Genomic DNA, 26,098 nt, shown 5'->3' with positions numbered 1-26,098 from the left:
CAATTTTCAAAGGCCATTCATCCATTACAGACTGCAGATCTGCTTCTGAAGCAGTGTTTCTAGTGGGACTACACACTATGCAAATGTATTATGTGTAAGTTTACTAGATTCCCCCAGTCTGCTCTTTGTTAGTATTTCTATACTTCTGTCCTTCCCTAGCCCTTTCAGTCTGGCTAAGCCTGGCGCTGGTTCTTCTTTTGCAAGTTTTGCAAGTATATTTTGTCAGTAAGTAAAATGTTTGAGTTTATAGTCTCTCTCAGTAGCATGGTATTTTATAAATATGTGTTCTTAACTACTCTCCCATACATGTATTTGCAGACTAACAGATTGCAATCTGAGATCAAATTCAGACAAGCAAACTACAAGGCAGAATTCTAGAAGGAAGAACATTTTAGCGCTGTTCTGGGGTCAGGATCCAAATGACTGCCTCTCTTCCTTTGGTGATGTGTTGCACCGATTTCCTACTGCATTCCAAGTTTCCTTTCTTTCTGGGCTGTGTGATCTGAGCAGATTACTGAATGTTGTGCGTTCTTTAAGCCTTAGGCCACACCTGAGCACCTCATTTTTGTGCTGAGGGATGCTTTTGGCAAGTAGGCTCTTCTCTCCAGCGCCTCGTGAGAGAAGCGGTTGCCTCTGTGTCTGTGCTTAGTAGTGATTCATTACACTCTCCTCTTCGGGCTGTGCTTAAGCATCTTCTTTCATAATTCTATTCTTCTATGAATTTTGGTGGCAACTATGGGGGTTTTAAAGGTTTTTTTTGTTTTTTTTTTTTTATAGAATGAGTATCAGCAGGATCAGAGTTACAGTCTTTGCTTTAAGTTAAACAATACTTTATTTAAACTTAGTGAATACTGCTGAGCACTAGAATAGTTTCATATATGGCTGTTAAACTGTTGCCAACTATTTCTGTACAGTTCTGGCTTGCGTCAACTTGTTCTTCTCCAAAACTTGATCTGGGAATTGGTGTGGGTTAGGTGCCATTTCCCAGTGGGTAATTTGAATCTTGTTTAGAAAATAATTTCTCCTGTTAGAAGCCTTTTAGTTTACCTGACTTTGCATTGATGTGGTTGCTGTTGAGGCAGGCCAGATTTTCAGCTAATTTGTCTGGCTCTTCTCTGCTCAAACTGAAAAGAACAGTGGAACCACACTTTCTATGCAACCTGTGAAATCTGTCTTTCAACCTGTGTTCCTTCTGTGACGCTCTTCTTGAGCACTTACTTAATCATATCTGCTGTTTGCTTTGTTGTGAAAATTACAGCTTCCCATCCCCCTCCTGAAATATTCCTGTTCTGCTCAGAGAACAGTAATTCCAGTGAAGTGTTCTAAATTATCTGTTCTCTGAGCATGTTTGAAGGTGTCAAGGAAGGCAGAGATACAATTTAGAGTATCATGGCTTTCATAGTAGTAGTTGTAGAGGCTGTCAGTGGTTTTAATCTCTTCATGTGTTTATTTTGTGTTTAAGTATGATGTGAAAATCCAAGAGAAGTCAGTTTAACACCTCAGTTTTGTTGGTTCTCCTTATGTAGTGATAATTTATAAAAGCGGTTAACGTTCAGATAATAATGTCCAAAATACTAGGCTTTTCTTTTCACCAAGGGCTGTCTCTCTTCTGAGATTCTTGTGTAAGTATGGACATAGATGTGGACAGGTTGGAAAAGATAACATAATAGGAGTTGACTGTAACCAGAAGAATGGGAGGGTGAGTCTACTGAGTCTTCCTGGATAAGTCAAATACAGAACAACTTATTTGTATACATGTATGATATGTCAGTTGTTTGTCCAGTGGGTGAGATTTTTCTCTCCTCCACACAAAGAGCCTTCTCTATGGAACTAAAGAGTGTGAGACAAATGTGAGGAAAGAAGTAGTTCCTCTTATAAAGATTAGTAATGGCAAAACTTGACTAAAAGTAAAGGTAGCTGTGATCTCTGAACTTTTCCTCTTCTTTTTTTCTTTTCTGCATATGTCTGTATTTGGATGGTAGTCAGGTGTTTCTATTGTATAGTTTGGGCATAAAAAACTTCTTATAGACTAAGTCTTCTGTGTTGGGTTTCTGTTGTGCATTGGTTTGGTTTTAGGTTCCTACTTTTCTATCCAACTAGCCAGCTCATTTAAAGCTAAAATCTTACACTTGGCATGGAGGCTGTTTCTATTCAACTCAGCTGGTATATCACTAAATGAAAAAGTATTCAGGGAAGCATCAAAGGATTCAGTAGGATTAAATAGCAAAGCATAAGGGTTGCAGCCTTTTAAAGCTAAATGCAAGCTAAAGAGATAGAGAGGCATTAATTGTGAGAAGTTAACATGTAAAATAGGATTCAGAAGAGAATCAGAATCATAGAATCACTAGGTTGGAAGGGACCCACTGGATCATCACGTCCAACCATTCCTAACACTCCCTAAACCATGCCCCTCAGCACCTCATCCACCCGTCCCTTAAACACCTCCAGGGAAGGTGATTCAACCATCTCCCTGGGCAGCCTGTTCCTGTGCCCAATGACCCTTTCTGTGAAAAATTTTTTCCTAATGTCCAGCCTGAACCTCCCTTGGCAGACCTTCAGGCCATTCCCCCTTGCCCTGTCCTCTGTCACTTGGGAGAAGAGGCCAGCTCCCTCCTCTCTACAACCTCCTTTCAGGTAGTTGTAGAGAGCAATGAGGTCTCCCTTCAGCCTCCTCTTCTCCAGGCTAAACAACCCCAGCTCTCTCATCCGCTCCTCCTAAGACTTGTTCTCCAGCCCCCTCACCAGCTTCGTTGCTCTTCTCTGGACACACTCCAGAGCCTCAACATCCTTCTTGTGGTGAGGGGCCCGGAACTGAACGCAGTATTCAAGGTGCAGTCTCACCAGTGCCGAGTACAGAGGGAGAAGCACCTCCCTGGACCAGTTGGTCACGCCGTTTCTGATCCAAGTCAAGATGCCATTGGCCTTCTTGGCCACCTGAGCACACTGCTGGCTCATGTTCAGTCGGCTGTCAACCAAGACCCCCAGGTCCTTCTCCTCTAGGCAGCTCTCTAGCCAGACTTCTCGTAGCCTGTAGCACTGCATAGGGTTGTTGTGCCCCAAGTGCAGGACCCGGCATTTGGCCTTGTTAAACCTCATGCCATTGGTCTCAGCCCATCAGTCCAGCCTGTTCAGATCCCTTTGCAGAGCCTCCCTACCCTCTATCAGATCCACGCTTCCACCCAGCTTAGTGTCATCTGCAAACTTGCTAAGGGTGCGATCAATGCCTTCATCCAGGTCATTGATAAAGACATTGAACAGGGCTGGACCCAGTACCAAGCCCTGGGGAACACCACTTGTAAGAAGATTCTTCAAATCATTTCAGTGTCTAAGATCATTGAATCGGGGGTCTTCAGTTTATGAGTGATAAAGAGAGATAGAAAAGAAGCCTATTAAGGACAGAGTAAAAAAATTATTGAGGTGGCTGTTATGTACCTTCCCATCATCAGCTGTCTGTGAAAAGGCTCTCTCCTCCCCTGCCCTTTAGTGCTGTTTTAGACGTATTTGTCCAGAATTGTTGGTTATTTAAGGTGACATGGATGACATCTGAGAGCAAGACATAGATGAAGTCAAGTATCCTTATGCTTCTATAAATAAAGAAGATTGTGTTGAAGGCCTTGGAGTATGCTGACTTGCCTTTTAACTGGAAGGGCTAACTATTCATAAGTTTAATTCAAGTCTTCTTCACGCGTTTTGCAAGTCAAAACCTAACCAAAGCAGAACATAGGTCACTTTCTCTATGTGTCTCTCCTTCCCTATCTATTGACTGCTTCAAGAGCTTCATGTAGAGCCTATGAAAACACATTCTGGCTTTTGTAGTCATTACTTATTTTCACCTGGAAAAACTGCACACAACTGTATCTGACAGTGACTCCTCAAGGATCCTTTGTCATCTTCAGAAAGTCCTTTTGCTTCTCAAGACAAGAGGAGTAAGCCAAGACAGGAATAAGCTTGAAAATGCCAAGCTGAGTGCTTCACCATCTGCACTTGGATCATCCACAGCGCACCTACTTGAACTGTGCATAAGTACGTGTCCTTTCCATGGAAACTGGAATGGTGATACAGAGAATGGGAATGCCTGGGTCTCATCCAGACATTTAATCATGACAAATCTGAAAAGTACTTGTGAAACATGCAACTTTAATGTAACCAGAATCTCTTTTTTCTGGTCTCACTGACTGGCATGTTTTGTAGCTTTTTCTACAGGCAAGCTTTTTTGGGGAGGTTTGTCTCATCTCGAAATGACAGAAGCCAGTCTACTCCCTGCACTAAGCGATACTCCCTGCACTAAGCGATACTCCCTGCACTAAGCGATACTCCAGCCCTTTTATTTGCTGGAGCAGCTCCAGCAGGATCTTTTGGACAGTATGGCTTAACCCTAGCCTTCTGATGAAAATTTCCTTTTTTGCAAGTAATTTCTATTTCCACAATTGCTTGGAAGAGGATGTAGTTGGTGCTTTCTCATCTACCTGAAGCAGAAGGAAAAATGCCTCTCACAAAAAAAAAACTTTAAACCAAAAAAATGCAAATTAAGTTTACTTTTTCAAAAGTGTTCATAGTCAGGATGTTCAAATATAGCAAAATTTGCCAACAGTATACTAAAATTCGTAAGATGTATTACACGTTTGTTAGATGAATTCAGAGATGGCAGACAAGAGATTAAGGGTTCTCCCAGGCCATTTTAAAGACTTGTATGACTAGTGTTGTTCTGGCTGTTTTGTATGTAATGTATTTGTCTTGGTGTTCATTGCAAATTTATTTATTAAATTCACCAAAATGATCACTTTCTTCCTGGAAAACTATGGAAACAGTGAAACCGGACATTTCTGTTACCTTCCATATGACTCATCACTTTGTTTGCCACATTTAAATGTTTTACACCTCATTAATTCCTTGTGATTACATTGTGTGTCTTGATTATTTCTACTTTGTTTGTACTGGACAATATGAACTTTGTTTTATTTGTCTTTTTGCATTTTGAACTTTGGTACAGGCTGTTCTCCATTAGAACTCTTTGTTCCATCTACAGCAGGATAAGATTCTTCCAGACATCAGCACGTTGCTTAAAAATCAAGAGTGGGTCTTAATGTCACATTATTTTCCCTACTTCTCTTGTAGTGGATATAATGAAGACTTGACTGCTGTGAAAACAGAAAACTGCCAGCTGTGCCATATGCGTGTTATCTAGTAGCATGACGAGAACCTCTTGTACAAATTGCAGTCAGAGGATGCTGACTGGGTCTTTCAAATTAATTATTGAAAACGGTGTGGGAAACACAAGGTGAAGAAATGGAAAAAAAGTCACCAGTTATAATGAATAAGATCTTTTGAAGCATCTCTGAGTATGTATTTAGAAATATGAAACAAAACAAAAAGATACCCTAATTTATAAACTACTTATTTTTTGGTGCTGTGGCTAGAACTCCATATGGTAGTTGACTTTGTAGAATACTTTGTCTTCAGCTTCTAGCAGTTCCAGCTCACTCTGGTTTTGTACCCCTCCCATTTCTTTTTGTTTTTTTTCTCAAAGGACAGATATGAAGGTCAGCTCTGTGCTCTAGACCATTTAGCTCAGTAATTGCTTCATGCCGTCCAACTATTGTTTTTTTACCCAACTTCTTTTACAAATTCATAGTTTAAAAACAAACTCAAAGACTTTGGAAAAGTTCATAACCGCAATATACTAATAAGAAAACCATATTGCTAAAATACATTATGATGTCATTTTTTCCAGATGCTATTGACAGATGAAATTTCTTACTATTTTATTTTTCTATTTCAAAAACTGATTTTAAAACAAGATCTTATTTCAATGTCTGCTTGCCCAGTCTTATTGCTAAGGCTCTCTTGTGTGCCACTTTATAATGGATATCATTCTGCCTCCTGTAGTATGCTACCCGGCTTGTACATAAGATGTGCACTTTATTAGACAGAATATGTGTATGTGTTAGTAGCAAAATACATAGTAATGTTTCAGCTGTCATCAGGCTCAAGGCCAATGAATGTATGTTCTTGCCAATTTAGTTAAATATGCAAATCTTCATCTTCTCTTGAGAAATTAAATCTTTTTGACTGTATGAATAGAATCTGATGAGAATTCAACTGGTGAAAAAAATTCGGTGAAGTTAATTAAAGCTGGTATCCTGAGAATGCTTTGCGTTAATTTTGTATCAGATTATACTTCTACTTTCTGCAACCTTAATTAATCAAATCTTAATGGTTACTCAATCTATAGCACTGCTTTGGGCTTAAAAAAATTTCAAGGGCATGTTCCTAATTGAATATTGGTATATGAGGAGGGAAGGAATTGGTCCTCTTTTCCAAAGGGGAAATAGACTCTGAAGTCTGAGCCAGGAGAAAAGAAAGAGGTAAAGGGCAGATTGTCCTTCAGGACAAGAAATGACAGCAGAAGGCAGACAGCAAAGTAATTAACTGGTCTTTCTCCAGAAGAAAAGGTGGCCTTTGGTGTGCCTAATTACACAGACTGTAATTTAAAACATGCTGTCTTGATCTCACAGTTGGATCTTTCACTGCCTGGTTAATGCAGGTGGTCTGCTTAAGTTTTAGGCCTGTGAACAGATATCTAGGTAGTCTGTGCCTGAGACCACAGGCTGAGAGGACAGATTGCCTTGTGAGGTGTTAGAATGCTCATCTGATATGGATAAGTGTGGTAGATTAGTCCTTTGTATATTAATGGCTTTGGCCTGCAATGTTAACATTTTGAATTGTACTGGGATACAAAGGAGTATCAATGTTAGTCTAAACTTGGGCTGTTATCTTCTAGCAAGTAGAGAGCTAAAATCTGATTTTATAAACTCTGTGCATTTGTGTGATTAAAAGGACAATATTTAGTTACTTGTATTACACGACAGGGAAAACCAAGTGTAAAGCAGACCAAACTAATCATCTTGCCAATATTTAGTTGTATGTGTGATTTGAGGGCATATTTCACCTATGACGTGGTGATAGTGAGAACTGTTAAAACTCAGTAATCATGGATTAAACAATGTCTCCGTCAACCAGTAGCCTTTGCTTCTACAGTACTTCTAATGAGGCTGGGGTCTTGAGTCAGGAAAATGTCCTGAATCTACGTGTACATTTTAGGAGACTGAATCCAAGATGTAATCTTCCCTATTTTACTTAAAGTATAAGCATCTGGAACTGCTGGCCTGACTGTGCATACCATCTGTCTCTCACCTAAGACTGCTTATGATCTGGTAACTAGGATTCTGATCCTAGTGCCATTGCAGTCACTTGGATGGCTGAGTAAAAAAGGGATATTGACATACCAGCTCGGGTTTAGCGTAGGCTGCCAAAGCCATTATGAGGCTGTACTAAAAAGCCCCTGTATGAGCGGGGGCTAAGGGAAATCCGTTTGTTCAGTATGATGATATCACAAGGAGGTTTAACTGCACTACCCAATGATGTGTTATGGAGATGATGTAGACTTTTCCTGGAGGTTTACAACAAAAGTGTAGGTAACAATGGTCACAAGTTGCAGTGAGGGAATGTCCAACTACATGAAATGGAAATGTTTCACTGTGAGAATAATTTAGCACTGCTGCAGGTTGTCCAGAGTTTCTGGTGAACCTCTGTCCTTGGAGATACTAAAAAATTTCATCTGGCATCCCTGAGCAACCAGACTGAAGTTCAGAGTTAGCCTAGCTTTGAGCAAGTGGTTGATGGACTTGATGGCCTCCAGATGTCCCTTCCACCCAAAGTTTTTCTGTGATTCAGAGTGATCTGTTGATTCGCTAGGTGTACCTATTAGTCCTGAGTCATGGTGTGCGTTTAACTTAATACCTTCTGTGTGGAAACAGTGAAGAAGAGAAGCTTACTTCTCATCTTGCATATAGTAGCCTCACATCAATGAAGGAGGGGCCTGGACTCCAGACTGTCCTCAGCCTCAAGAAACATGAACCTATATCCAAGCAGAGGGTGGAAGCACCAGTATAAAAGATATTGTGCACAAACACAATTGCTTTCCTTCTCATCCTGTGCCTTTTTGCAGACAAGGATACCTGAATGTAGTCTTATGATTTGTAAATTTTTTGTAAATGATTTGTAAATTCTGAAAAACCGGAAGCCTCCAATTCTAGATCATGCTTCTAAGATTATTTTTGGCGTTTTTATAATTGACTCTGGAATAAAGTATGTATGCCGTTCTGGAAGTCCTTCTAGCTCTAGGTGTAATGCACAAGGCAAGCGTTTCTGTCTCTAGGTACTTATTTCAAAGGAATAAGCTCATCTAACATCATGCAAGAGACAGAACTTCAGTTAGACCTGCCCCACAAAAAAATGTCCAAGTGCAGCAGAACAATACTTGAGTGCCAAGACAATATGGATCTCAAACTTCTACGTGAGGATCAGAGCTTTGGCTAGCTGGTGTTCTCCTGAACCTGTAAGACGTGACCATTGGGTTCTTTGTGAAGAAATTGCTTCTGTTTTCCTTATGCTGCCAGATAAAGTGAAATTCTCAGTGAGACATTGAGATGCAAACCAAATAAGCAATTCCATATTTAGGTGTTAAGTTTCTGATTGTTTAATGTACCTTACCCTGGTGCGGTGCAGAAAAACACAGATACGTAACAACAGTCATTGCAAACTAAACTTATCCTTTTATCAAATCCACCCACATGGAAGATATTCAAGAAAAGCTGCATCACATGCTGAAATCTGTGAAATGTAAAGCAACCCTGAAAAGTAAATTAATTCAAATTAATAATGTATGTAATTCAAATAGTACAGGCGAGGGGCAAGAAACAACAGAAATCAAGCAAACAGTCTATTTCTTCTGTTGGGATTTTTGTGTGATTTTTTTTATTGTGAATGTTTCCAATACTGTTCTAGGAGACTTTGTAGCTTCCTCTCCTGAAGTGTGTTCACTTTCATCAACTGTCGAAGTCTTTCTGCACAGGCCTGTTAAGGAAAGATAGTGAAAAGTACTTGTTCTGGATAGAGGAAACACTTTTTTTCTTTTTTCTGAGGATCAGGAAAGAATATATGTTCCTAGTGTCATGACATGAAGTAATCTCTTTGTGTGGAGCAGGGGATTTAGTCTCATAATCCTACACTGTTATAGTTTATACTTTGCTTTTACCTATTTATAATTCTTACTGTCTTATAACAAAACTAGCATAGTATTACAATTACTAAATTCTGTTTTGATCTATTTGGTGTTTACCATGATCAACACAATATCTTTGAGACATTTTCACAGCAAATAGAAATAGTCTTGCAACAGCCTGTTTTTGTCTCTGTGTGTTTTAAGGAAAGATATTCAGCCTTGGTATATGGAGCCTTGGTATATTTTCTTAACAAAGTACATTAAGTGACTTTAAGATACTTATTCTTCCGATGTACCTCATCAGCCTTTGTTTCTAAGAAAGAACTTTCTCATTATCTACTACCAGGCACAGTTCTGGCTTTGGACCTCCTTTTCTTTATTATTGCTCTTTTAGAGTGTCCAAAATTAACAGGGAGAACCCAGAAGACAGAACCTATCATGAAACTTAAAAGAGCAAAATTGTCTGTGTCATAAAGTTTAGCTCTAAAGTACTTGATTGTTACTGTTGTAGCATCTGAAAGACATAACACTATGCAGGTTCATAAAAACTTTATGTGGTAATGCTAGAACTCGCTGGAGTATTTGATTACGTGCTTAATAATCAGACCAAACCAGTTTGCCTTTTTTGGCAACGTAATCACCATCTGTGTGTAATCAGAGTTTGCAGTTTGTTTTGTTTAGCTTATCTGGGGAGGGTCTGTGTGTGTGGTGGACTTTCTGGGTTTTTTTTGGTTTTGTTCCTTATTTCTTCAAGCTATCATTTAACTGGAAAGTTGACTGAAAATGTTTCAAATAAGCTTAATTGGGTAAGAAGCATTTGTTTGGTGTTGTGTGTGATGAGTGGGAGAGGTGTCGTGTTTTTCTTGGGAGTGTGGGGGGTTTGTTTGTTTGTTTGTTTTAAAAAAATAAACAAACCCCTTCTTTCTGCTTATATTCCTAAGGTGAATATGGTGTCTGCCTTTTTCTGTGCTACTCCTTTTGTCATGAGGATATCATAGCGCTTCATTTTAATCCTGTCTTCAAATAATACCTGCTTTCAGTCATCAGACTTGGAGATTTCACCTTTACACACTCTCTGCAATCACTTGTATGTTTTTTAAGAAAAGAAAAGAAAAAATCCTTTTTTTTTTTTTTTTTCAGGGGGAGGGGGTAATTTCATTGTTTTACTTTCTGTTGAACCTATTAGCTTTGGTAGTCCCTTAAATGGTATGCTGAGGTATGCCAAACAGGAGAATAATTTACAAATAGCAATATATATATATATATATATATTCTTATATATAGAATCATAATGTTATGTAATGGGATGTATGTGGAGTTTTAGAATAGCCAATTCCCTTTGACTTAACAGGTGTGTCTGCCTCATTTGGCATACAAATCAGTCAAATGGCTAAAAGGTTTGTAATGATTTCCAAAAAGCATTTTGGCATATGTAGATCGCTGCTGTCTGGATACAAATGTGGTATTCCAGTAATGACATCATGCAAAATAGCTCTGTGGAAAGGAGAGGACATGTCAAGACCTGTGGATTCAGCAGTACTTCACACAGAAGTGAAGTGCCCAGAGTGAGTCTTCATCCAGAGGTCAGCTCTGGGGAAATAGTTTTCTATTTTATTTAACCTTACAGATTCTTGGTTGTTTAGTTTTTTTTTACCTTTCATTGTTTTGCATGTTTAAAGTTTATATTTAATAATGAATAGTATTTTTTCATGTTTTTATGTTTTTAATATTTGATTATTAATATTTGAATAATCTCTGAAGGAGGTTCAGCAAGAAGAGTAGCAAAATACAGAAGGGGGAAAGCATTGCTTGATTCTAGAAGTCATACTTAAAGGTATTCCTAATAAAGGGTTAACAACCAATGCTCAGAGGAAGGAGGAGCTTTTTGGATGGACAGATTTAAAACGGAAAGACACTGAGGGGTGAATGTTATTTCACTCACTGTACTGAAAGCTTTTCTGAAATGAAGATACATCTTGTTTTTCCATTTTTAGTTAAGCTTTGATTTTATTGAAGTCTGTGATCAAAACAGATATGGAGTGTTGTCTGTTATGCAAATATCAGTATTATTGGTTTGAAAATACCGGTGCTGTTTCTCTTGGATCATGAGGAGGCTGTAGGTATAAGGTATGTAGTAGCAGTGGGAAATTTTGTTCAAGGGAAGGGTAGAAAACACGGAGATGGTATTTAAAGTCCCTTCCAATCCCAGGCATTCTATACTTATTGGTGACTGGTATGTCAAATTTCATAGACATTGCACTAAAAGTTAAACTTAACCTAAAGGTTGCTTATGAAGCATGTGTTCAATGAAGCTTTTAATCCAATGTAAATAGTCATGTTAGAAATTGTGGACATAAATTGCTTAGTAGTAGAAAGAGAAAGGTCTTTGCGTCCTCCTCTCCCCACTTCCTCTCTTAATGTTTTTTACAGTATGAGTGAATTTCTGACTTGGCAGAAATTAAAGTGTTGTTTTCATCAACTTCAGGTCTTGGAAGTTTGTGTTATGTCTTCAAATTTCATGGGTGGTGTCCAACATTTCAATAATACATTAAGTATCATTTTTAGACATGATTAAGAGGCTTGGGTTCGCTCATTAATTTCACTACTTAACCCAAGATAGTTTTTTAAAAGTTTGGTTCTTAATATTTTCTGAAGCATGAGGTCCTTTGTAGTATCTCGTGTTGGTCACCTAAAACTGAAAATATGAATCTCTGTGTACTGTGTTCATTCACTCTAGTTTGGCATGTTACTTGTGTATCGGCAAGTGTCATTTTTTTACCTCTTGTTCTCCTGGAGCATATACATTTTAAACAAGCTAATCAATGCTCAGAGTAAACCCACAAACATCACTTTTTGCCTTGTGCTTGCATCCTTGGTGCTTCTTGCTGTTCTGAGATGCATTAATTCAATTTAGTGTGGTGTGAAAAAAACTCATAATTTTGTTTATATAGTGAATACTTGAAGTAGCCTGTAGGCTTGAAAGCCTATATATACTCTCCCTCTACTTTCGTGGTACAGAAACTGAAAAATGTCAAAGCTAATTCCATGTTTAAGTTATTGAAAATAACAGAGAAAAGATTCCTTGTCTTTTCATGTAAAACAAGGGCTTCAGTCTTGGGGAAAAGCAGTTTGCTCCTTGTATCTATAAAAGTCATGGCTACAGTCATCGTGGTCTTTGAAAGCACTGAGATTTTCTTAGACTTTGATGGCAAAGACTGGGAAGTAGAGAATAGTGCCTTATTATCTCTCTCTCATGATATTAACGTACTTCCCACATAGCCTTTGTTTGGAAAGAGTCTGCCTCATATCAGCTGTGAGAAATCAGGGACACGTAGTGGATGAGATCATGACATGCTTGTGGTTTCCCAGTCTGAAGTGAAAGTAGTGACACAAGGGCAGTCTCAGCAATTAGTGAAGTTTAAAGAAGACTCTGGAAAGCACAGTAAGTTCTTCTCGTGGCCATTTATATCTACTTATTATCGTGTGATGAGTATGAGTTTCTTTGGGGGTATATTTGGTGTTGATGTCCGGGTTTTGGCACTGAGGAGCCTGCAGGCGCAGCCTCAGGGAGGCAGGGGTAAATGGGGCTGGCCCCGTGTCACCTTCATGGACCCACCACAGGGCATAGCTGAACCAGGATGGTGGCACCTCTGGGAAAAACATATTTAAGAAAGGGGGGAAACAAAAGAGTAAGAAACAGCAGAGGGAACACAAAGGTTGAAGAAGGAGGAGCGTGTAGAGGAGGTAGCGCTCCAGACACTAGAGCAGAGATTTCCTGCAGCCTGTGAAGGAGACCACAGCAGAGCAGGTATTTGCTGCTAGTATGTGCCACACCACAGCAGTCTGGTATTTCCTGGTAGGCCTCCAGCCTAGGAAGAACCCATGCTGGTACGTAGGCTTACAGCTAACTGTCAGCATCCCAAGATCTTTACTAGGAGGTATAACAACTATGAAGCAGGTTTCTTTCTCTTCTTTGCCAGAAGGCACTTAAAATTGATTGTTTCTTCCTGTGCAACCTTGGAGTCCACTCAGGGTTATTTTTATGCACTTTCTTACCATGGTTTGCCTATTTTCATGTCTTTTCTCTTCGTTGGTTCTAAATTACTTAGTTCTTTTATTCTCTTTATTTCTACAGTTTAGTTTTTACTGGAACAAGGCACTTCTGTAGTGACTGAGATGTGTCTGTGGTTTTCTGTTGCTTTCGATTTTGAGCAACATCTTTTACATAGTTAATCTCTTCCTTTTTAAGGTTATACCCATAGCTTGCCTTTTATGGAAAAAATTATATCCAGAAACTCACATCTGTGGGTGATTCTTGTTCTTGACAGGTTTTTCCCTTTGCCAGGATTTCAGAATTGGAAGTCTTAGGAAATACTCTGCACACATAGGCATACTTACTGTAAGTAGACAGCTGGTACATTCTTGCGTTATCCATAATGCACCAGCGGGTAGGAAAAAGGAGAGATTCTGTGCTTTGCACGGCCTCTGAATGGTCAAGTGAGCTCTTCAAATCAAGTATGGAAGTCCTGATGTAGTCTGACAACGTGAATTCCTCTCAGCAACTTTGTATAGTAGTAAACTTTTCTGTAAGGTCTTCTGTTTCTGCTCATACTTACATGTTTATGCTCATATCCAGAAAACGTGGCTTGTACTTTATTGCATTTTGTTGGTTTTATGCACGTAGGAGAAATTGTATGTTCAGATTCTGCTTAAGCTTTTCTTGCGTTGCTTAGTACTCAGCAACTGCTGTGAATGAGAAGAGTTGTGAGCTAGAATCAAGAGCTTGGGATGCAGGAGATACGAGTATGTGCTAGTTTGGTTGGATAACTTTTCTTGGCATGAGTATGAAATGCCTACTGTATGCTTTTTTAATAGGCCATCTCTTAAAGTGATTGAGCAATTTGTTATAGTTGGCTGAAATCAGTGCACTCTGTGAGAGTCAAGGGAATTCTGCTTTGTTTATATGCTTCCACTGTCCCCTCTTGTAAGTTGCTCACCCTGTTACCTTGCTCCATTTAGCCCTTTCTTCTTTTAGGTGAAGAATTGGGACATTAGGAGAATAAGACTTAAGAATTTGAGATTTCATTTGGCTTGAAATTGGGGATAAAAGTCACATTTGACCCTCAGAGTTAAAGCTGTGCTAATTTTAAGAAGCTGTGGCTTGCAGAGCCTGTATCTTCCTCAGTTGCTGTTGGGTATCATATTTGTCAGGGTTCCTGGGTTCGCATCTAGAAATTAATCTTAAATTTGACTGTCGTGGACAGATTGTGTAATGCAGCACAATTGCTAATTAAATATTAGCATATGCAAGCCATTTTTTAGTTTCCATCTGGTACCAACACATGGAAACTTGTCAGCATTGTTGAGGACAGCTCTTTAAAGTGCAGATTGTTCAGTCCCAAGTGTTCAAAATGATCCCAGGTCACAAAGGATTATTCAGGAAGAACGGTTGAGTTTTGTTTTGCTTTTTTTCTCTTTGCTTAATTAGACTTTTTTTTTTTTTAATGTGGACATGCAAAAGAGATTAGTAAGTTTCAACTTCAAACTCATCATGGCAAATGTTAGGGCTTTGTTTTTGTTAGAAATTATTTTATCTGTCTTTTAAATGTCCATAAATACTGCAAAGTGTAAAATGCAAACTGAACATGCTAAAGGATTTCCCCGTTATGAAAGATTTTCTTTTTAATGCTTTTCTGTCCTCTGGCTGATCATGCATGATTTTGGGGTTTCAGATTGTTTGGTTACCATAAAGGCGGTGCTTCCAAAGGTTGCTGCTCTTCAGGTCTTGACCTCTTTGTTTTCAAAGCAGTATTGATAGCAGTTTGAGCCTGAGCTGTACTTTTTATGTGGTTTTAAAGAACAGAGACTTGAAATGCCTCGCTCTTGGAGAGTCACACTCACTAAACCTTGCTGAATCATAGTCTTAGATAGCTTTGCTGCTATGCATCTGTGTGGTTACGCATATGGTTGTGGAAAATTACCCCTTTATGTCACCTCCTGCATTTGTTTTTGAGAAGCCTATTCCGGTGCCTACCACAATCTACTATTTTTAAGAAGACGTCATCTTTAAGATCTAGGCTGTTACAAGCAACATGAAATTGCTGCACTCTTCCCCCTGTTACTTTGAAAGACTGCGGATGGACTTGCCTCTGCAAGGATCTTAATTTAAACCTTGTTCCTATTTTCTCTGGGTCTGGGAAACAAGATTCCTCTCTATACATCAATTCTGGACTGACACACAATTCTCCATAGACACAGTGCGGCATGGTTAGCATGGTAAGGTAGACAAGGAAAAGAAAAAAAAACATGATGTAAAATATTTCAATTTAATAATATATCTTTCATGCTATTAAGACCTCCTTCCTTTGAACCCCCCAGCCTGGTACGTAGTAAGGCATTTGGCTTTCTAGAGTTGACTGATGCTTTAAGTAGAGCTCTGTGTTTATATTGCTCTACATATTGTTACAGAAACAAATTAACTTAGGATTCCCAATTAAGCTGGCATCACCCAAATAAGAAAACAAAACACCTTGGTGTGCCCTTGCAGCAGCAGCACTTAAAGGTTGTAACAAGAAAAATACTGTTTGAGGTTGGAAAGATTGAATGTTTCACAGACAGTTTCTCAAGGGCTGCAAGAAGGTACCTTAAAAAACAAATGCAGCCCTGGTTCATGGCATCTGTAAAATGATTTTAAAAATGTGGAATCTTGTCCTAGAGATTTCTCAAATAAATTTATTTTATAATGAATTGCAACATGGAATATTTGCATATATGTTCCTTCTGTTGAGCTGATTAAATTTATAATACATTTTGTATAAAGGAGGTTTATTTTTTCCTGACTGGTGGCATATTCTACATTAAAAAGAAAGCATTTTTCTCCTTGAATGAAATAAAGCAAAGTGAAGAACAATTAAGGGTTTTTTTGTTTGGTTTTGTTTCCTTTTTAAATATATGGCTCTTATATACCTGGAAAACATCTAGCAAACGTATGGCAGTATGAGATATTTACCTCCCTATGCTAATGCAGAAGGTATATCCTGAATTTTGCAAGCAGCAACATTGATTTTTGTCATCTTAGGTGGCTGCCAAAACTTCCCAGGTGACCACTATCTAATACTGTGGTAATAATATCTGTGGTCCATTATAAAGAAACAATAAAGTATTCCTGCTGGAAACAAGTCTAAAAAAAGCACATTCGAGACGATTATTTCAGGAAGCCCTAAGTAGGCTATGCTGTTGCATAGCAACAGAGCCAGGCAGTCCTTAGACTCTAAAGTAGTCCGTGTACACATGGGAACAGAATGCAAACGTGGTGAAAACCTTGAAAAATGTAAGGCTGAGACTAAGAGAAACCAAAGTGAAATGATATACGATATAAAACGTGAATTTATTGTGTGAGGAAATGGAACTGCTTTTAAGTTACAAAACCTGTTGTCAGCCAAATAGTTCTTTTTTTTTTTTTTTTTTTTTTTTTTGTAGCTTCTAGATGGTAATTAAAAGAAAGGCAGAATGCCTGGTGGCTGGGAAAACTAATTCAAATGTAAAGTAGATGTTAAATGCCTGCCACCAGAAAAAAATTGCATGGAAAAGTTAATTTATTACTGATGAGCCAGAAAGTTGACCAAATATACCATGAATGAAATATTGATTAATGTGTTGTTTCACAAAGAAGTTCAGATACTTAAGATCATTAAAAAGCTGCTTGTCTCATGTACACAGGTCTCCAGGCTGGCCCAGTGGTATTTTATCTTTGCAAGTACTGAAAAGTATGGTGCCATTTGGTGTATTCTTGGCAAACTACTAGCTTGCATGTGAAATATTAGATGTTAACAGAAGCATATTATGCTATAGCAGCTTTGGTTTTGCCAAATTTGCTTTTTTATTTCATTAAAAGTAAACATAGGAAGGAATATTTAATATTTAGTAACATACAGCTGTGGATATTCTTTCTATCAAAAAAAAAAGGCAAATCTCTTCCTTCTAGTACTGTTTTTGCTGCTGTCCAAGAAGAAACAGTAATAAGCTCAAGCTTTTCTGTACTGGATGCTGCAACACATACTTTCACGATGAGTCATAACTGCGTGATTTTAAAAGGTAGTCACATGCAGACAGCTGAGCTATTCCACCAGAAACTGCTGAAAAGATATGTAATACAACAAATGTTGCATCTGTTTAGTAGCTTTCAATGTCTTAAAGGTTTGAGGGAAGTGTCTTGGAGGGAGACAGATGTTTCTTATATACAAAGGAACAGTTTAAGGGTAGCTAAACTGTGGAGCACTTAGCTATCAAGTATTCAAGATATCTAAATGATACGTGGTACTGAAACATTGAAAAATCCTAGCAAATAGCTCTGGAAGAAACCTTATGAAAATGCTGGTGCATCCTCCTGTCCACACAGGGTAATGTATAGCCTAGATTTTAAATGCTGTCATGATACTGTTATTTAGACATTTTCTTCTTGCTGTTCTAACTGCATGCCTTCCCTTTGAAATGCTCCTGTTACCGACAAACTGCTATTGTAGATGCTGTAAACATATCAATCAAATTGTCAGAATACAGAACATCGCAAAATGCAAACTTTGGGTAATTTGGGATTGGGAACACTGTAATAGGAAGGATAAATCTTTTAAGCCAAACTGTTGCAGTTAGAAAAGAAGAAAGAAGGTTTTCTAAAATAACCTCATGCATTGCAATTTCAGAGGAAAATGGATATTATAATGACATGAGTATTGCCTGGAAATAAAGTATGCACCATAATTGTGTTAGATGTTGGTTCAGCAGCAAGTGGTAGAAATACTGTGTTCCAAGGATGAAAAATCAAAATATTTAAGATGGAATCCTCCGGGAGGAGAGAAGTCATATCTGTTTTCTTAGTAAATAGGCTCTACAATGTTAAAATAGTCTTTTTAGTGACTACTAAATACAAAGATGGGTTACAAAGGAGGTATACAAAGAATTAGTATAAAACATTGTTAAGGACCTGACCAGGTTATCTTTCCACGGTAAGATGTCTGAGGCTTTCCCCTACCTACCATAAAATGTCTTTTCAGTGAGACAAACCCTTCATTCAAATCAGTGGTCCTGTGTGAAGTCCTAGGTCAAGCTAGCCCACCACATAACTCTTGGTAGAGTGGCTGGAGAGGTCCACCACAGAACTTAACTTTATGGTTATACAGGGTTAACTGTTCTTTTTCTAATTCAACACTGAGTTCTCCAAGGCAACCGCTGCTTTCTTCCCATCTCCATCTGCAGCTTTTCTTCCTGGTCTTGTCTTCCAGGGAATACTCTTTTGGATGATACCTTCCCTACCTGAAATATGATTCTTTGAGCCAATAATGTGTTTCTGTAGTTCCATTGTATTCCCCCAACCCAGTATATGCGTAGATAAATCTTGGCAGTGCTAGCTAATACCTTCTTGGTAACCATTACCTTTACTAACGTTTTAAAACAATGAAAAGCAAGTTTTCACGTTAATTCTTACCCTAGCGTAACAACGCTATGTATTTTATCAGATTGGGCATATATTAATAAGGAAGAGATTATCTGCATTTCTTGGCTTCTAAGTAGCCAAAGATCATGAATCTTCATGTTAATATTAGAGAATCGTAGAATGGTTTGTGTTGGATTGGACCTTAAAGATCACCTAGTTCCACTCCCCTGGCTTGTGCATTAGATCAGGTTGTTCAAAGCCCTGTCTAATCTGGTCTTGAGCACCTCCAGGGATGGGGAATTCACAACTTCTCTGTTCCAGTGTCTCACCACAGTAAAAAATTTATTCCTAATATCTGATCTAAGTCTACCCTCTTTTGGCTAAAACTTAAATTACTCCTCATCCTATCACTACACTCTCTGATAAAGAGTCCCTCCTCAGTTTTCCTGTAGGCCCCCAAATAATAATAATTTAGAAAAGCACAAACCAGGGGCAACTGTGGGCTTGAACCTTTGAACCTCTAGATGGGAGAGTCTACCAAGGGGCAAAGCTCCACTGGAACCACTGGGCTGCTGCTGGCCACCAGTGCCCCCCATCATGGTTCACTCTTAAGGGTTGTAGCAACTGTAATAAATTGCTTAGGGATGTTTAGCCATTCAAATCTACAGTTCAGCTGAGTATTTCAGCCCTTATAAATGAACGGAGGTTGCCTTGCATCATGAAGCTTTTTCTTAAAAAACACTGCTGGTTCCTATTCAACTTGAAAGGTATACAACAATGTACTGCATACGATCTGTGTGCCATTTCTTGTTTGATTTTTTTTATGCTAATGAAGTCTTTTTTTTGTTTTGACCTCAAAAGCATTAGTACTAGTAAAGTAATATCTAGCAAGATGTATATCTGCAGGGAAAAAAAAAGATAAGGGAATAGGTCTTAGGTGGATAAGCATTTTATATATGCTGCATTTTAAACTTCAGGGATCAGAGTCCTCTTAGGTCATCTACAGTAGGGTTAATGTCACCTAACTTCTCACCTTTCAAACTTTCTTTTCTATTCAGTAGGAAGAGATAAGCACATTGAAGGTTCTAGTTGCATTCATTCTAAAACAAATGCGTACTATGGATCAAATGAATTTGTCTCATATAGATACCTACTTACATATGTGTACATAGACATTTAAAATTAGTCCATTGTATCTCATTCTTAGCCCTTTCCATAGCATTAAGCTTCTGACAAAAAATTGGAAATCTCCTTGATAGATTTATGTGTGGCTTCCACGTTACCACCTTTGTACCACCGAGACTGTCTAGAGTACTTGTACTGGTCTGCAGGTAGTTCGCAAAACTATTTTGCTATCAGACCTGTCACAGTTTAGCGCTACCTGACCAAATCTGGCAGCTAATACTGTGCAGCTGAACCTCCAAAATGCATTACCCCAGGCGCCCCACAGGGAAAGGAGAGAGGGAAATGAAAGGAAAAAGACTTATGGGTTGGAAACTGAAACTACAGCTTTAATGAAATGATAACAATAATAATGAAAATAATTAGAAAGTAATAAAATATAAACGAATATATGAAATCGGGCCCCCACCCCTCGATGACTATATGTCACCACAAATGCTGCAGAGCAGACACAAGGGAATGGGTCCATGGCTAGCAGGGAGCTGGACTCAGGAACTGTGTTCAGGAACACGCGTATCCAGGATCAGGTACAACCAGGCAGATGAGGTCCTCACTGGACGTCAGCCATCACCAAAGAGAATGAGACCCTCGTGATCTCTCAGTTTTATACTGAGTATAACTTATATGGGATGGGATACTGTGTTGGTCAGTTTAGGGTCACCTGCCCTATTCGCCCCTCCTCACAGGTACAGCTGCTTTACTGTTGGCCTGAGGGTGGTCTTGGTTAAGTATAAGCATTGGCCTTTCTGCATACCAATGCCCTGTGTTATCACTTTAGAGAAAAACACTGTCTCAAGAACATGCAGTTAGCTTTCAGAAAAATGAAGTTACTTACAGCAACTGAGTTAGTCACAAAACTGACTAATTTACCTCAAATTACAAGAAGACCTTAAGTTAAAATTTGGCTAAACCTATATTTTTTTTCTGTTGAAAGCTGTCTGTAAGGATTGCAGTTGCTCACAGCGGTTTGGCCCAAATAGTTTATTATACTGATCATGACTGTTCAGTGTTTTGTTCTTTGTTTTTTTCACATAAAGCCAAACATATGCTGTTGTATGTAGCAGCGAATAGAGGAGACATGGCTGTTAAAAACTGGTCACAATAGTTCTTATAACAAGTTCTCTAAAGATCAGAGGCTCAGCTATGTTTTCTAATGAGAATTATGTTGATCAGTACCTTTAAAGCCCTGGCTGTGCAGGCTGGCACTTGTTGACAGAAGTGGCTGAGAGAACAAACTTGCTTAAAGCATGAATTCTGGATTAAAGGCAAGGTTAGGAAGATACAGAGATGCTTCAGGAGCAAAGCCCACACAACTCCCCACCTCCAAACATCCTGATGCTAAGCAGATATCTATTCTACATTTTTAAAGTAAGTCTTTTCTTTTTGTACAAAGCATCTCCAATCTGCCAGTCTGTTGTGAATCCTCAATAGACCAGGCTTTACCAGTAATCCAGCAACTGAGGAGGAGTTCCTCTCTCCTGTAGAGGGATGTATTTTGTATCTTCATACTCTTGGTGGGCTTGCCTCTCGAGTAATTTCTACTAAGATCTCATTAGTACTAGTAGTGCTACGTTTACTATGTTCACAATAGAAATATGTTAACTGTCAAAAAGTTATGTGGCCTCTTCTACATTATAGAGGTGGTGACTTCAGAAACATAACATATACAAAACTACAGTAAGGAATTTTTTAAGTGCAGCTAGCTTGCTCCCTGGCATGGACATTTACATTTCCTTTAAAATGCCTTCAAGAGTTAATGCCATTTTCTGCCTCATCTGTGTATATGCAAAAGCAATACTATTGTATAGCACAACATATATAATCTTTTGTGAAAGAAGTGTAAGTTTGTTCAATTTTTGCTCTATTCTGCTTTCAACATAGCAGACCATGCATGAGATGGGAATCAAGGTACAAGTTGCTGTGGAATAGAGCTACCTCCTCACTGGAAAGAGCCCTGTCTCTAAGCTAAGGCTGGATTTGGAACCAAAACTTATTTTAAAAGCATAATTATACACCTTCTCTAAAGCAGACATGCTATTAAATGACAAGTTCTCGCCTTTTTTTTTTTTGTTCCCTTATGAAAGCTGAATATAGATAATTATATTTAAATAATGTGCTGATCGTGATACAACATTTAGCAACCAAAGCCTGGGAGAGTTTTATATGAAAATCCCTTATTCAATGCCATCATTAAGCACATATGGAGAAAGAGGGGGAGTAAACATTGAAGAATCATACCTCTTAGTGTTACACTGAAGGTTTGCCAAGAAAGTGGCAGCTCGCCTGTGCTAGCCAGCATCATATGCCAAATCCCATAGACAAGCCATGTGGCAAGTGACCATTCTTATTCTGTCTTCCTTTTAAAATAATGATAAATACCAATTAGTGAAGGTACTTTGGATGTATCTGGGCTTCTTTAGGTAGCTAGTCCCTTAAAAAGGCTAAATTCAATAACCCTAGGTGCTTCTAGTCCATAAACTCTAGAGACACTGACTATTCATGCTGGTATGCCACTTAATTTCTGTACTTCACTTCCAGACTCCTGAGAACAGTGGCATTGTGTAGCACTTGGTTTCACAGAATGATTATTGAATGTGTCAAACTGGGATCTCATTTGTGAAGCCGTCCCTAACATTTCGGGGGGGGGGGGGGGGGGGGGGGGGGTGTTAAGAGTTCTTGCAATAAAACCAAAGTACATAGAAGAAGGATAACAGTTGTATAGCTTCAACAGCTTCAGAATCTTGGGGGATAAGATTTCTTACACACAGCATGGAAATGGAAAATTTAACACAGAATTTGTATTGAGGAGATCAAGGAGTATTCAGGGAACTTTCTGAAAATGTGAATAGTGATTCTTTGTGTATCTATTAAATTATTCTGTTCTTATCATCCTTCTTTTCTCCTCCTGCATTCTCTGGATGCTAATTCTACTCTTTATGATGCTTATCTGTAAAAATTCTCAGTCGCATAAGAGACAGAAGTAGGCCTTCTGCGGGTGTAGCAGTATATATTATCCAACATATTCATTAAAAATGCAGAAATGTCTTGTTGCACTGGCTAAATCCAAGGTAACAACTATGCCTATCTAACTTACATATTCTCTGTTATTCTTTAAGTGCTTTCAAGTAGTTCTCAGCACAATTTTCTTTGGGAGGTAAGGGGAAAGAGACAGAAGTCTAAGATACTCATATTTCTAGAAGTTTCATATTATGAACCTAAGAAGCTGAGGAAAGGAAAGATGCCATTTGAAAATCCCCAGGGCTAAATTGCAAATTGTAACCCATTATCAGGTAAAATGACTCTATTTGGGGGGGTGAGGGGGGTGAAAAGACAAACCACAACTAGAGAAGACTTCAGATGAAGAGTATCTCATCAGTTACCAAGGAATCCAATCCTGTGACAGCAGTTTTTGTTAGTACTTACGCTCATAGAACTGCTGTCTTTAGTTTGCTGGTTCAGTTGGCAGAAGCAGTGAGGTGTTCCATCTTATTGTTTCAGTTCAATACCATATAACATGGTACTGCTTTTGCAACTTAAAAATAAATAAATAAATAAATTAGTAGAACTAGAGGGATCACAGCTACAATCTTCAACACACAAATGTCTGTTAATTCAATTAGTTGGGAAATTCAAATTGTGTTTCACAGAATTGTTAGGAAATTCTACTCCTTCCACAGAGATGGAAAGGGAAAAAAAGTTCTTTTGGACTGAATGGTAATTCCTTAATGACTGGTTCAGTGAATAATTACAGACTGCTGGGCACTGAGCCATTCACTGAAAGGGGAGCTCTCGGGTGATGTCAGTGGAGTTCCATATTTATGCAGTGATGTCTCAAGATAGTGCCAATACAAAACAGAATGGTGTTTGATATTTAGGAGAAGACGCAGCTAAGAAAACTTGGAAGTGTTAATAAATGTATGTTTGGTAACATTCTTTTTTGATCAGAATGTGTTAGTAATGCCATATTGAGCATATAGAAAATGAACCTTTAAAATAAAGTTCTCCACAAGCACATTTTCCCATGGCTTTATAGCTTGTTTCGTAACTAAAATTAAATAAGCTTGAGATTTCCCCTGGTGCCCTCCATGTTTTATGGAATGGTTCAAGAAGAATATAATCTTACGGAAGAGTATTCTGTGGAGTGCAGTTTGTACAGTCCAGGGAACTGCTCATGCATACAGCATTGCTCATTTTGCCAGCCTTACAGCCCTATAAGTTGTTCCACCTTAGTCATAGTCTTCTCTGCTTATTCTTTTCCTTATACACTGATACACAACTTCCAAAATAACAAAAGAATATTCTTCTTTGTGGTGTTTTTTCTATGCTATAATGAAATTAATGTCTTGGCAGGAGTGATAGCTATTATGAGTTTAGACTGGTGTTACTCTAATGTCAAACTCCAAGCCACTATATTGATTACTTTTACGTTTTGCACTTTCTTTTCTATGGGGCAGTTGAAATAAATAACAGGCATGAATAAATATAACTCATGTAAGTTTCACTTTGTCTTTTTATCTTCCGATCTTGCTGGATGATATTCTTCAGTGAACAGGCCAGATAAGTCTGAAAACTTGTGCTGTTTTCTTACCTTATCACAAATGTCCTTGGTGTTTCCCTTCACCCTTGCAAGCTAAATGCTTCGTTACTACATAGTTAATAATACTTGGCATTGTGATGCCTGCACCCTGGGCAAAGAACAAATGGTGGACATCTCATTTGCTTCAGTGTTTTTGCAGTGTTTCAAGAGCGCACATCACAGGTAGAAATGCACATGCTTTCACGCTCATGAAAGTATTTGTTAATTGAGAGGCTCTACGTTATTTTACGTGTGTGAAGCAGGCTTTCATTCAATGCTGGCCTCTTTAATTTCCTAGGTTTTTGTTGTTAGGTTTGGTGAGTTGTTTTTTGGGTTTGGGTTGTTTGGATTGGGTTGTTGGTATTCTTTTTTAAAGCAGTTTCCCGTTTCACATTGCTTGTTCATAGGAGTAAAATTATCCTGTCAGCCATTCAGCATTTGGCATGGGACAGCAAAGCTTGATAGCAATGAACTTAAGTCAGGCAATCTTGCAAAGATACTTAATATAGTTATATTTAAACTAATACAAATATGGTTTAGAAACCTTTCCTTGGCTTCTCACACGCATCACGTGAAGATCTTCATACAGCTGACTGAAGCTGAGGAGTTAAGGACTAGAATGAAGATGTAGAATGGACAAGATTTGTGAAATTGCTCAGAGTTGAGGGTGGGGTAGGGTTGACTGTTGTCTTTTTAAGTATCTATTTCAAAAATAAAAAGTGTTTGTAAGAAATGAGGGAGGTTTCCTTTTATTCAAAGACAGAAAACTGATCTTTTGCTGCTGTTAGTGTTTGTGGTGAATTCAGGGGCTTCTTCAGTGTCCAGCAACTGCAGTGGGAACAGATGAAAAAGATTTGTATGCTGTATGCAAATATGGTTTCAGCTACTTTAGTGAAAACAGCGAAAGCTTCTCATTGCATGCAGCTGTGCAATGTTGCCTTTATAGCCATGTCACCTCTCATTATACAAAACCACAGAAATAATGCTTAGAAATAAAGGAAGTATACAACTGTGGGGTTACTGGTTTTGTTTAGTGGTTCCCTAGTATCTCTTTCTTTGGAGTACTGCTCTAGTAGAAATCTTCCCTGATTCCTCTACTACATCCAAACATAAAACACGGACAGAGCTACATTTGAAGCATGGTAGTCAGGCATTTTGCAGGAAACCTTAGGTAAGTGCAACTGGGACTACAGTAAAAGCAGCGTGATCAGCAAGAGAAAGTGTCTTCTCCCATCTCTGGTTACAATTCTATAAAGTCAGAAAAAGAAAAAAAAATCCTAACAGGTTAGATCTGTAGCGGAGATAGCAGATAGTCCAACAGGGATGCAAATCTTTCTCTTGCTGAGGTTGAAGTAGGAGTTTCCTTTTATCTTTGGCAGATCTTACATTAATGCACATCATCACTTTATTCCATAATAACATGAGTAGTAATTATTTCCTAATGAAAAGTTTATGTCTAGTTTTCGTACCACTGCTTTCTAGCGTCTGCATTGTAGTATACTCTGCTTGCTCTTTATGATGTCTCCACTTGTTTCAGACACTTTATGGCAGTGCGTTTGCTTTGGTGCAACTACCACACCAAAATAAACTAATTGAGTCTAAAGAGGCCTGTATAAAATGCCAAAATCAATAATACTAACAGAAAGGAAAATACACAAAACATAGCTGTGCCTGCATATGAGCACAGTGTTCTGCATGCAGAAGTATTATCAGTTTGTACTTTCTTACTCCTTACGCTCTGCTTTTTGTGCAGAAAAGAACTTTGTTCCACCCCCTACCTACCACCTACTTCCATGCTAATATTAAAAGCAGAGACAACTCTATAAAGAAATTATGTTGCTGAGGT

General features: G+C 38.5%; 1 protein-coding gene across 5 annotated transcripts in view; it reads left to right on the top strand.

The window, feature by feature from the left end:
• The window catches only part of PKIA (cAMP-dependent protein kinase inhibitor alpha), a 45,301-nt gene that overhangs the window by 8,653 nt on the left and 10,550 nt on the right, over positions 1–26,098 (top strand). Inside the window, exon 1 of one of the 5 annotated variants that reach the window (XM_054057832.1) lies at positions 9,763–9,870. The exons of 2 other annotated variants lie outside the window; for them this stretch is intronic. The gene's annotated coding sequence lies outside the window, so the exon portion shown is untranslated. Of the gene's footprint in view, positions 1–9,762; positions 9,871–10,999; positions 11,192–17,283; positions 17,464–26,098 lie in introns of those variants that run through there. 2 more of the 5 variants (XM_054057830.1, XM_054057831.1) reach the window with 2 other exon arrangements.

The sequence above is a fragment of the Cuculus canorus genome, chromosome 2 (genome assembly GCF_017976375.1).
Source record: "Cuculus canorus isolate bCucCan1 chromosome 2, bCucCan1.pri, whole genome shotgun sequence".
NCBI classification, from domain to species: Eukaryota; Metazoa; Chordata; class Aves; order Cuculiformes; family Cuculidae; genus Cuculus; species Cuculus canorus.
This window is presented reverse-complemented; position numbering and strand designations above follow the sequence as displayed.